A 12,647-nucleotide genomic window follows, 5' to 3' on the forward strand; every position below is an offset into this window, starting at 1 on the left:
TTACTTATGCAAATTTCTGCAGCCTTGAATTCCTCCTCAGAAAATGGATTTTTCTTTTCTACTGCATAGTGAGGCTGCAAATTTTCTAAACTTTTATGCTCTACTTCTCTTTTAAATTCTAGTTTCAGGTAATTTGTTTAAACAAATGAGCATAGGATTTTAGAAGCAACCAAGCCACATCTTGAATGCTTTGTTGCTTAGAAATTTCTTCCACTCGATACCCTAAATCATTTCTCTCAAGTTCAAAGTGCCACAGATCTCTAGAGCAGGGACACAATGCCACCAGTCTCTTTGCTAAAGTATAGCAAGATTGACCTTTACTCCAGTTCCCAATAAATTTTTCATCTCCGTCTGAGACCACCTTAGCCTGGACTTCACCATTCATATCACTAACAGCATTTTGGTCACAGCCATTCACCAAGTCTCCAGGAAGTTCCAAACTTTCCCTCATCTTCCTGTCTTCTTCTAGTCCCTCCAAACTGTTCCAACTTCTGCCCTTTACTCAGTTCCAAAGTCACTTCCACACCTTCAGGTGTCTTTATGGCAGTACCCCCAACTCTGTCAGTACTGATTCTCTGTATTAGTGAGTTCTCAAAGTGCTGTAAAGAACGACCTGAGACTGGATAATTTATAAATAAAAGATGTTTAATTGACTCACAGTTCCTGTACTGTACATGGGGCATGGTTGTGGGGCCTCAGGAAACTTACAATCATGGTGGAAGGCAGAGTAGAAGCAAGCACATCCTCACACGGTGGCAGTAGAGAGAAAGTAAAGGAGGAAGTGTTACATACTTTTAAAAAAACAGATGTCGTGATAACTCCCTCAGTCTCATGAGAAGAGAAAGGGGAAATTCTGCCCCCATGGTCAATGGCCTCCCACTAGATCCCTCCCCCATCGTTGGGAATTACAATTTGACATGAGATTCAGGTGGGGGCACAGAGACAAACCATATCATACAAGAATGTCTATACCAGTTCTATTCACAAGGGATAGCCCCAAACTTGAAATAACTGTTGTTGCATTACATACAACCCTCCAGACTTAGTAGCTTATGACAACAAGCATTTATTTAGCTCACAGTTCTATAAGTCATCTGGGCAGTATTTTCTTGAAGAGAGGACCCGGTAAATGGTACCATAACAAGTATACATCATGGTGTGCCAGCAGATTAGACTGAAAATTACTCATGACTTTGGCAATAAAGAAGTGTTTGGTGATCTTAAACATAAAATAATTTAGTATACATAAACTTACATGTTCTATATACTCACTATTAAAGTCAAAACTATACACAGTATTCCCTCTTTTCTCTGACATTATTAATAATAGAATGTTCTGGTAAACATATTCAGGTTAATGATTCCCATATATGATCTAGAACAGTGTCTGCCACAGATTACGTACTCAATAAATGTTTACCTACATAAGTTTGCCAATATTTATATAAATGGATTAAGATAAAAATATATCTACTACTATACTAAAGTGAACAGGTTGATGCAATTTGTTTTATTTCACCAGTATTAGAGTCTGCCAGAAAGATGTTACTCTGTAAGCAAAGAATTTCATCATTTTGTTAGCATATCTAAGAAATGCTCCTCAGTATAAAATAATATATATGGTATTTCTTAATCCTATTATATTTTGTAGGAAGGGAAAGAAGAGGGTTCAGGAAAAGGTCATAATCCATTATGTGAACTAAATATTACACACTAGTTTCTGAAAGCATAGATATATTTGCCCCAGTTATTATAATAATAACAGGACCAACTTCCTGGATGGAGGATTCTGAAAACATATTTTAAAATTTGGCTAATCTTTCATATCCATGTCTTGAACTTTTTTAGTTAATGGCATTTTGGAGATCTTTAGGTAATGACATATCTCTATGGAGATAGCAAACAGTGTTAGTTAATGGAGTGCTGTATTGGTAATCTGCCCTATAGCAGAATTACCTCTACTAAGAGTGAGAGTTAAGGAAGGCAACCTAATAATTTCAAGGCAGGTATTGTAGCAAGGATGATTTGCATCACACACGTACAATCACATGCACACATATGCAATCATAAAAATTGAAACTAAAAATATCACTGTGTTGATATATCTTTCAATTGGCTAAAAGATTTTATATTTATCCCACCTTGCCTCCAACCACATCACTTTATGCTGTAGAAAAATAGCCATGTTAAGTACCATTAAGAGCTAAGGAGTAGCATCTACATTTTAGCCCAGATTTAATATATAGTAATATTTGTCTTACTAAAAGTTCCATGCTTAATTTCTTCCCTTTAGAAAACCCATTCTGAATACCAACCACATTGACATTCTCAACTGAAGGAAATTTCATTATTTTCCATTATTAGACTTTGTCTTTAACCCAAGGGAAAAATTGGAAAGAAAACCAATAAAATGATACGAACTTCAAATATATGATGAGACATTAAAGATATAATTAAATCATGCACTTTGGCATTCATATACAGTTTGTATTATTTATGTATAGAGGCACATTAGCAATACACAGGAGCTTGAGTACCTGACCATATATTCTAGTAAGGAATTCAGTACAAGGCAAAACCAGAAAAAATGTATTCACCTCATAATGAAGACCCTGAGGACACCATGATAGCCATCCTCCAAGGTATTTTGCGTTCACACAGTCTTTTGAGCACTTCAGAAGAAAGACATTTCATGTGAACTCTTTGTGATTCTTCCTCTAGTCTTGGGAAACTCCTCCCCAAGTCTATGCCTGTGTTATCTCCTGTAGAGGATGCTTGCTCATATAGATTGCTGCTTCTTCCAATTATTTTATTCCATACTCGGAGAGAAGATTTTTTTTAATAGCACAGCTAAATAGTGCTACTGATTGTTTTCCTTTTAAGCAAATTCAAGTGTAATTGTATTTATACCCAAAAGACTGGGGTGACGAGTAGGGGTAGGCACGGCTAGTATGAAGCAAATAAAGTTTTTTTTACCCACCCACTTCCCTCTAGTAATTTTCTTATGCTATTTGTCATCCCTGATCATTAAACTACACTAGCTTTTCTTTGATATTTTCTGGTTTACTTTTACCCTTAGAGATTAAGAAGCTTTTCAGCTACTTGGTAACCCAGTGCCCCATTCTCATGCAGACGATGTCTGGTTTCACCTTAGGGTCAACACCATTTGCTTCCAAACTTTCTAAAATAAGTTTTCTCCCCAATTTTCTTTTCAATCCTGTACTCTGAATGTATTTACCTGATAAAAATTGAGTACTAATATTAGGCCTTCTAAAGATATGCTGTCCAAAGCAGTGGTCCTAATGTATTGATTTTAGCTTTTACAGCAGTCTGATGTGAGAGATATTTGGAGGTAGGTAGGCACTTCAGAACCTCTCAAAACTCAGAATGCTGGCAGTCATTTGTGATGAATATATGTAAAGTATCCTTGGGATTCAGTATCAAGTTTATTCGTGGAAACTTGTAGAACTCACTTCTTAGGACAGTTGAGATACTAATACAGGATTTCTTCCAAGTTGTAATCTAATGCATTCATTAATAAAAACATTAAATTAAAAGTCCTGGTTGGACCTTGGGTTCCATCACAGGGGATGTTCCATGTGAATGAGTGAGGAAATCCTGAGGCCTTATCTACCAGCAGAATTGGGTGAAGAGACACCAGAGGGAGGAATCTCAGTCCTCAAAGAAAATAGCCAGCGAGCAGGTAGCTGTAGGGCAGAAGTGGAGTGTGCAGGGTAGCACCCTGAGTGGCCTCAGTTGCAGCAGTAACAGCAGCACAAACACAGTTCTGGCCAAGGAGGTGGCTTAAGCTGTTGGTAAAATGACACAACAGCTCTTTCTCCATAGTATGTGAGTTGACAAAACACAGGACAGGGTTCCCATTACAATCTCCTTCAAGCTCTTTTCCCTTGTCACTCAGAGCTGATTTGTACAAAAACATGCTTTGCACTTGTACCTGGAGGAACTGGAGACAGTGGGTTTGAACTTTAGCAGTCATCTACCTGGTGTCCATAGTGGTTGTGGTTGCCTTATGCATGTGGGGACTACAGAAACTGGAGATTCAAATGCACACCAAAAGCTTGGTTTATCGCTGGAATTGTTTTTGCTGTTGACAATACCTATATCACTGTGGGTTATATTGCTACAGTTAGTGCATTCTATGCAACCTAAACTACAAAAACCAATCATAAGGATTCTTTGGATGGTACCCATTTACAATTTAGATAATTGGATACTCCAGCATTACAATATAAGTGCATACCTGCAGAGAATTCTATAAAGCTTATGTCATTTACAACTTTATGAGATTCCTTACCAATTATCTAACTAACCATTATTGAAATCTGGTGCTAATTATTGAAGCCGAAGATCAGCTGAAACATTTTCCTCCTTTATGTTGCCGTCTACCATAGTCTATGGTAGAAGTATTGCTGTTTAGGCAAACTAGGCATATTACAGTATACAGATGTCAGACCATTCACCGCCATCATTGTTTTAATCTGTGAACTGCTTGTTATGTATGATTAGCTTTTTATATACTTAGACTTATTTAGTTATAATAAACAACATGTCACAATTGTTTGCCATGTATTGTCTTCTGCTATTTTATAAAAATCTAAAGGAAGAACTGAGCCCAATCCAACATGTTGGCAAATTTCTTTGTGTAAAGCTGGTATTTTTTGTTTCTTTTTGGCAAGTAGTAATTATTGCTTTGATGGTAAAAGTTGGCATTATTTATGAAAAGCATGTATGGAAATGGCAAACTGTAGAAGCTGTGGTTCCGGGAATCCAGGACTTTATATCTGCATTGAGAGGTTCCTTGTTGCTATTGCCCATCACTACCCTTTCTCATTAACCATATCTCCAAGAAGCAGAACATGGCTCATGCTCTGATTCCTTTCTTGCCATGTGGGATGTTTCAGATATTAGTATTTTTGAACAAATAAGGCACATTGGATGGACAGTCAGGAGACATCATAGGAAATATTTGTTTCCTGAGAATCACAATCAGAATGAGCATACAAGCTTATTATCATCATCGTGGAGATGCAATTTCCACAGCCTCTTTTATGTTACTTTGACCCATGGATCACTATAAGGATTTGGACACACTGAGACTCCCCAGACTACGGCTACTATGCCTAAAATATCTGATGAAATACTTAATAATACTATAGGAGAGAAAAAAATTCAGATAAATCTGTGGATTCTTGAACAGTGTGGAAATCAAACTGCAATTACAATATTGTATCATTACCTGGTATTCCATGGCTCAGGATTTTGTGCTTGGGAAAAGCCATGAATAATGGGAAATTTCAACACAAAAATAGCTGAAAGCCAGGTACAACTACTGGATATATATATATATGTGTGTGTGTGTGTATATATACATATATATGTGTGTGTGTGTGTATATATATATAATCCTGTGTGTGTGTATATATATATACACATATATACACATACGTTTTGTACATCAAAGGTAATCTGTCTAAATTTCCTAGACCTAGACTTGATTTCTTAACATTAGAGTATCAAATAATCAAATCATAGCAAAGGACATAACTAAATCTTCCTGATGTTAAATTGCTTTATCAAGAGATGGACATTAAAAAATCAGTGCTTCCTACTACCGCTGCATGAATATAGTGCTCTGGAATTAACAGAAAGCATAATGCAGAAATATAAATTAGTGGAACTTAATCATAATCATGTGTCATATAAGCTTACCTGATAATTATTTCCCAATTCCTCAACTCAATGTGTTTCAATAAAGGAAAATTCATCCATAAAAACCATTAAATTATATTTCTGTTTTGAAAACCACAGACCATTGAACTTGATATCTCTTTTGTCAGTATTTTTGAACATATAACTAAAGATATGATCACTAAACACAATAGCTAATAGTATTGAGCCTTTATTCTTGACATATATCAGCTCATTTAATCTTCACAAACACTATACAGAGTAGGTTCTATTATTTTGTAGATGAAAATGATAAGGGAATAGAGGTTCCGAAAGGTTAGATAATTTTCTCAATATCACACAACTGGAAGACAGTGAAATGTGGATTGAACCCAAATCCCTATGACTCCACCATTTTTATGCATAGCCCCTACACTACACAGTTTCCATGTTTGTAATTAGTATGAATTCATTAAGTACCTATGCCACAAAAACACATATATGAACAAGTTCATTTACTTATCAAGTCATGTAACTATGTAAAAAAGATAAACATATTTATATCTGGACTTCAGCAACACATTCGACTATTTTTTTTGTGATAGTTCCATAAACAACAATAAGAAAATATTGATTTCTAAAACAACAAAAGAGGTGAATTTGTAATTACTGAAATGTTTTACCAGGAATATTTGAAGTAGTGTGTCCTTGGTTCTTTTCTCATGCACACATTTATCAGAGATTTTTATGCAAAGTATAAACTAGAAATCATAAGCCAACGTCACATGCCACATAGGCTGAATGTAACCTTCATATACTGTTACTTTGGCTTCCTCAATATTTTCAAATACTTTGAAATCAGTTCCTAAAGACAAAACATATCATTATTTTGAACCCATTTTCCATGGCTGAGGAATTTATCACCTTAAGGCACTACTCACTCACCACCATAAAAGATGAAAATATCTTTTACTCAACTTTCAGTGGAGGTGCAGTCATGTGACCCAGGCTCTAGCAAGCAGACACATCCATTTTATAGCCACTCAGAAGTTACTTATTTCACCTAATATAAGACAACATCAATTAAAAGGCACGCCAGTACTATTTGTTCCATTAAGAACATTTTTAAAATGCTTCCAATTAAACTATGCTATTGATTATAATATGTGTTATGATTTCCTAGATATTAAAATGTGAAAAGTATGTGTCTTAAAATTAAGTGTAATTATACTACAGAATTAAGTAAATTAAGGTAATTATACTAAGAAATTAAGATTGGACAGCATCAAGCCTGATTAACTGAAAGTAGTAGTGGCAGTAGCTATATCATTTCCACAGGCACCTGTTTCAGTAATATGTCCAATATCTAGTATCAGTGATGTTACCTATGGAATTTACAGTGTTTAGCACTAATGATGGTGACTAATGGGATCTGCAAGGAGACAGTTCTGCTACATTATTTGAGACATTATATTTTGCTACATAATGTTTAATACAGGTTTTCCAGACTTCCTTAATATCCTGTAATCTGTTCAGTCTTATTTTTGTGATTACATATATGTAACATAAAATTCACCACTTCAACCATTTTTAATGCACAATTCAGTGGTTTTTGGAATACTCAAAATGTTGTGCGAGCATCGTTACTATCTGTTTACAAGATGTTTTTATTACTCCAAACAGAAACTCAGTAAGCATTAAGCAACAATTTCCTGCTCCCTCTCTTCCTATTCCCTGGTTACGTGTAATCTGTATTGTTTATCACTGAATTTTCCTGTTCTAAATATTCCATATAAGTAAAATAATACAATATTTTTCCTTTAATATCTAGTTCATTTCATTTAGCATAATGTTTTCAAGGTGCAATTATGTTGCAGCCTCTATCAGAACTTCATTACTTTTCTAGGCTAAACAGTGTTCTATTCTATAGATATACAACTTTTATCCATTCATCTGTTGATGGACACATGGGTTGTTTCTACCTTTTGGATGTCGTGAAAAATGCTGTTATGAATGTTTTGTATACTTATCTCTTTGAATTCCTGTTTTCAAGTTTTTGGGTATACGTTAGCATGGAATTTCTGGGTCATATATTAATTCTACATTTAATTTTGAGGAACTACCAAGCTCTTTTCCACAGAAACTCCAGCATTTTACATTCCTATCACCAGTGCTTGTGAGTTTCAATTTCTCCATATTTCCTATAAAACTTGGCATTTTCAATTTGTTTGGTTATAGCCATGCTAGTAGGTGTGAAACGGTATTTTTGATATTTTGATTTGTACAGACATATCTTAGAAATATTGTGGGTTCAGTTCTGGACCACTGCAATAAAGTCAATATCACAAAAAAGTGAGTCATACAAAATATTTGGTTTCCCAGTGTATATAAAAGTTATGTTTACATGAATCTATAGCTTATTAAATGTGCAGAAATCTTATGTCTAAAAAATGCATACCTTAATTTGAAAGCACTTTATTGCTAAAATATGCTAACAATTATCTGAGCTTTCAGCAAGTCATGATCTTTTTGCCGGTGGAAGGTCTTGCCTAGATATTGATGGCTGCTTACCGCTCAGGGTGGTGGTTACTGAAGGTTGAGGTGTCTGTAGCAATTTTTAAAAATAAGACAACAACAAGGTTTTCCGCATTGATTAACTCTTCCTTTAACAAAATATTTCTCAGTAGCATGAGACATTGTTTGATAGAATTTTATCCACAGTGGAACTTGCTTCATAATTGGAGTCAATCCTCTCAAATCCTGCTGCTCCTTTATCAACTAAGTTTATGGAATACTCTAAAATCCTTTGTAATCTTTCGACAATGTTCATAGACTCTTCTCCAGGAGTAGATTCTATCTTAAGAAACCACTTTCTTTGCTTATCCATAGGAAACAAATCCTCGTTTGTTAAAGTTTTATGAGGAGAGTGCAGCAATTCAATCACATTTTCAGGCTCTGCTTCTAATTCTAGTTCTCTTGGCATTTCCACCACATCTGCTGTTACTTTTTTCCATTGAAATCTTGAACCCCTCAAAGTCATTCATGAGAGGTGGAGTCAACTTCTTCAAAATTCCTATTAATGTCAATATTTTGACTTCCTCCCATGCATTACAAATGTTCTTAATCCCATTTTCAGAATTTTTTTCTGTTAACTTTGCTCAGATCCATCAGAAAAAGCACTATCTCTGGCAACTATAGCCTTATGAAATGTATTTCTTGAAAAGACTCGAAAGACAAAGTTACTTCTTAATTCATGGGCTGTAGAATGTATGCTGTGTTAGCAGGTGTGAATACAACTTAATCTCCTGTGCACTTCCATCAGAATTCTTAGGTAGCTAGGTGTTTTGTCATTACACAGTAACATTTTTAAAGAAATCTCTGTTTTTCTGAGCTGTGGGTCTCAATAATGGGGTTAAAATATTTAGGAAATGATGCTGTAAGTAGATGTGCTGTCATTCATGCTTTATTTAGGCATACTTATTAAAAGTCCTAGAATTTTTGGAAGAGCATATGAGCATTGGCTTCAACTTAACACCATCAGCTACATTAGCCCCTAACAAGGGAGTTAGCCTATCCTTTGAAACTTTGAAGCCAGCCATTGACTTCTCCTCTCTATGAAAGCCCTGGGTGGCATCACTGTTTTGTCTATATTGAAAACTTATTGATTAGTATAGACACTTTTATCAATTATTTCATCTAGAACTTCTGGATAACTTCCTGCAGCTTCTACATTAACACTTGCTGCTTTACCTTGCATTTTTATGTTATGGAGATGGAATCTATCCTTAAATCATACCAACCTATCTTCCCTAGCTCCAAATTTTTCTTCTGAAATTTTCTCACCTCTCTCTGGCTTGATAGACGTGAAAAGAAATAAGGCTTGCTCTGGATTGGGTTTTGACTTAAGGAAAACTTAAGTGGCTGGTTTGATCTAGACCACTCAAACTTTCTCCATATCAGCAATAATGCTACTTCACGTTCTTATCATTCACTAGGTAGCATTTTTAGTTTCCACTAGGAACCTTTTCTTTGCATTCATAATTTGGCTAACTGTTGCAAAAGGCTTAGCTTTCAGCCTGTCATCTTTTGACATGCCTTCCTCACAAAGCTTAATCATTTTTAGCTTTTGATGTAAAGTAAGAAATGTGCACCTCTTCCCTTTACTTGAAAACTTAGAAGCCATTTTAGAGTTCTTAAATGGCCTAATTTCAATATTGCTGTGTCTTAGGAAATAGGCAGGTCTGAGGGAGAGAGATGGAAGAATGGCTGGTTGGTGGACCAATCAGAACACACAAAACATTTATTGATTAAGTTTGCCTCCTTTTATGAGCATAGATCATGATTCCCTAAAACAATTACAATAGTTACATCAAAGATCGCCGACTACACATCACCAGAATAGATATAATTATAATAATAAAGCTTGAAGATTACCAAAATGTGACACAGAGACACAAAGTGAACACCTGCTGTTGGGAAAACAGTGCAGATCAAATTGTTCAGGGTTGCCGCAAACTTTCAATTTGTAAAAATCACAATATCTGTAAAGATCAATGAAGTGAAGCCCAGTGAAAAATGATATGTCTTTATTTACTTAATGATTAAAGATGCTGAACAACTTTGCATGCACTTACTTCCATATTCTTTATAGAAATATCTATTTAACTCGTTTGGGCATTTTTTAATTAGGTTGCTTGCCTTTTTGTGGTTGACTTGTGTTTTAAAACATAATTTAGTTATTAAACAATTATCAGATATCTGATTTATAAATATTTTGCAAACATTTGTAAATATTTTTTCACAGTATTTGAGTTATCTTTCTACTCTTTTGATGGTATCTTTCAATGCACAAAAGTTGCTAATTTTGATGAAGGACAATGTATCTATTTTTGTTATTGCCTATGCTTTTGGTGTCATATTTAATAAACCATTGTCAGTTCAAAGGTCTTGAAGATTTGTCTATAAGAGTTTATCTCTTTGGTTCTTAAATAAGGAGTTTTTATATATTTTCAGTTAATTTTGTATACAGACTAAGGGTCTAAATTTAGATTTTATAAATGTGAATGTAGTTTTCTCAGCAACATTCATGGAAGATATTTTTCTTTGCCCTATTGAATGGTTTTGGTACCCTTGCCAAAAATCAATTGATAATGAATATAATAATTTACTTTTAGATTCTCAATTTTACTCCATTGGTCCATATGGCTATCATTATACCAGCTCAAAACTGTTTTGATTACCATAGCTTTGTAGTATATACTGAAATCTGGAAATGTGAATATTCCAACTTTGTGACTCATATTCAGAATTATTTTGTCTATTCTATGTACCCTGAATTTTCATATGAATTCTAAGTCAGTGCACTAGTTAATTTTGTGTGTCAACTTGTGTAAACAACAGTAACCACATATGTAATCAAACATTATTCTAGACATTTTTAAGGAATTTTAAATAATTTAATTTAATTTAATTTCTTTCTTCTTTTCTTCTTCTGCTATCTTTGGGGTTCATTTTCTCTTCTTGTTTTTTAAGTTCTTCTAGGCAAAGGACATGAACAAACACTTCTCAAAAGAAGCGATGCACACGGCCAATGAGTATATGAAAAAATGCTCAATATCACCAATCAGGGAAATGCAAATCAAAGCCACAATGGGATACGGTCTCATTGGCACCGGAGGCCATAGTCCTAAATAAATCAACACAAGAACAGAAAACCAAATACCGCATATTCTCACTTATTAGTTAGAGATAAACATTGAGCATGCTATGGATGCAAAGTAGGGAGCAATAGACACTGGGGCCTGTTCAAGGGTAGAGAGTAGAAAGAGGATGACAATTGAAAAATTACCCATTGGGTATTATGCTAATGACCTGGTTGACAAAATTATCTGCATACCAAACCGCTGCAAATGGCTATCTACTCATGTAACAAACTTGCATATGTATCCCTTGAACCTAAAATAAAAGTTGAGAAAAACTAACTAAATAAAAGTTTATGAAAATTTATCCTTAAGATTTTAAACTTCTTGATCTTAAATTCTGTCTTTTCATGCATTTTAAATTAATTTTTGTATATGGCTAAAGGTAAGGGGTTGTATTTACTTAAACCCAATATAGTCCAAAAAAAGTGGTTATAAATTTGTGGTCTTAAGACCAGCAGCATCAGCATTACCTTGAAACTTGTTACAGATGCAAGTTCTTAGGCTCTACACCTATTAAACCAGACACTCTGAGTGTGGTTTCCAGCAATCTGTGCTTTAATAAACCCTCTAGGAGATTTTGATGCATGAAAAATTGGCTGGGTGTGGTCGCTCATGCCTGTAATCCCAGCACTTTGGGAGGCAGAGGCAGGTGACAAGGTCAGGAGTTCAAGACCAGCATGGACAGCATGCTGAAACGCCATCTCTACTAAAAATACAAAAATTAGCTGGGCATGGTGGCATGCGCCTGTAGTCCTAGCTGCTCGGGAGACTGAGGCACAAGAATAGCTTTAACCCAGGAGCCGAAAGTTGCAGTGAGCCGAGATCGCACCACTGCACTCCAGCCTGGGCGATAAGAGTGAGACTTTGTCTCAAAAAAAAAAAAAAAAAATTAAAAACCATCTAAATGCATTCTGTTTTTTTGGCTTATTCATTTTCTACAAGAAAAAGCAAACAGCATTATTTCAATTTAGATTGTTGTTATTCTATACTCATTTCAGTATAATTCACCTTTCAAGCAATTATGAGTTAAGTCTTTAACCAGAAACTGTAATGCAAACAATAGTAAATTCCACTTGCAAAGAGGATTTTGCACTACAAAGAAAAAAAAAATTATTACAGAGCATGAAAAATTAGATTAGAAAATATGAATACTGACCCCTTCCTATTCCACAATTATTTGCATATTTAATGAAATTTAGAAAAAAATTATTCATTGTCCTCAAAGTAGCAAGTGAGTGACATGACCTATATTTTTTA

The 12,647-nt window shown here is 34.8% G+C and overlaps 1 pseudogene; it reads left to right on the top strand.

Annotated features, from left to right (window-relative positions):
• Window positions 1-3,926: 3,926 nt before the first annotated feature.
• LOC112616632 lies at window positions 3,927-5,214 on the top strand (annotated as a pseudogene).
• The last annotated feature ends 7,433 nt before the right edge of the window (window positions 5,215-12,647 follow it).

The sequence above is a fragment of the Theropithecus gelada genome, chromosome X (assembly GCF_003255815.1).
Source record: "Theropithecus gelada isolate Dixy chromosome X, Tgel_1.0, whole genome shotgun sequence".
In the NCBI taxonomy this organism is placed as follows: domain Eukaryota; kingdom Metazoa; phylum Chordata; class Mammalia; order Primates; family Cercopithecidae; genus Theropithecus; species Theropithecus gelada.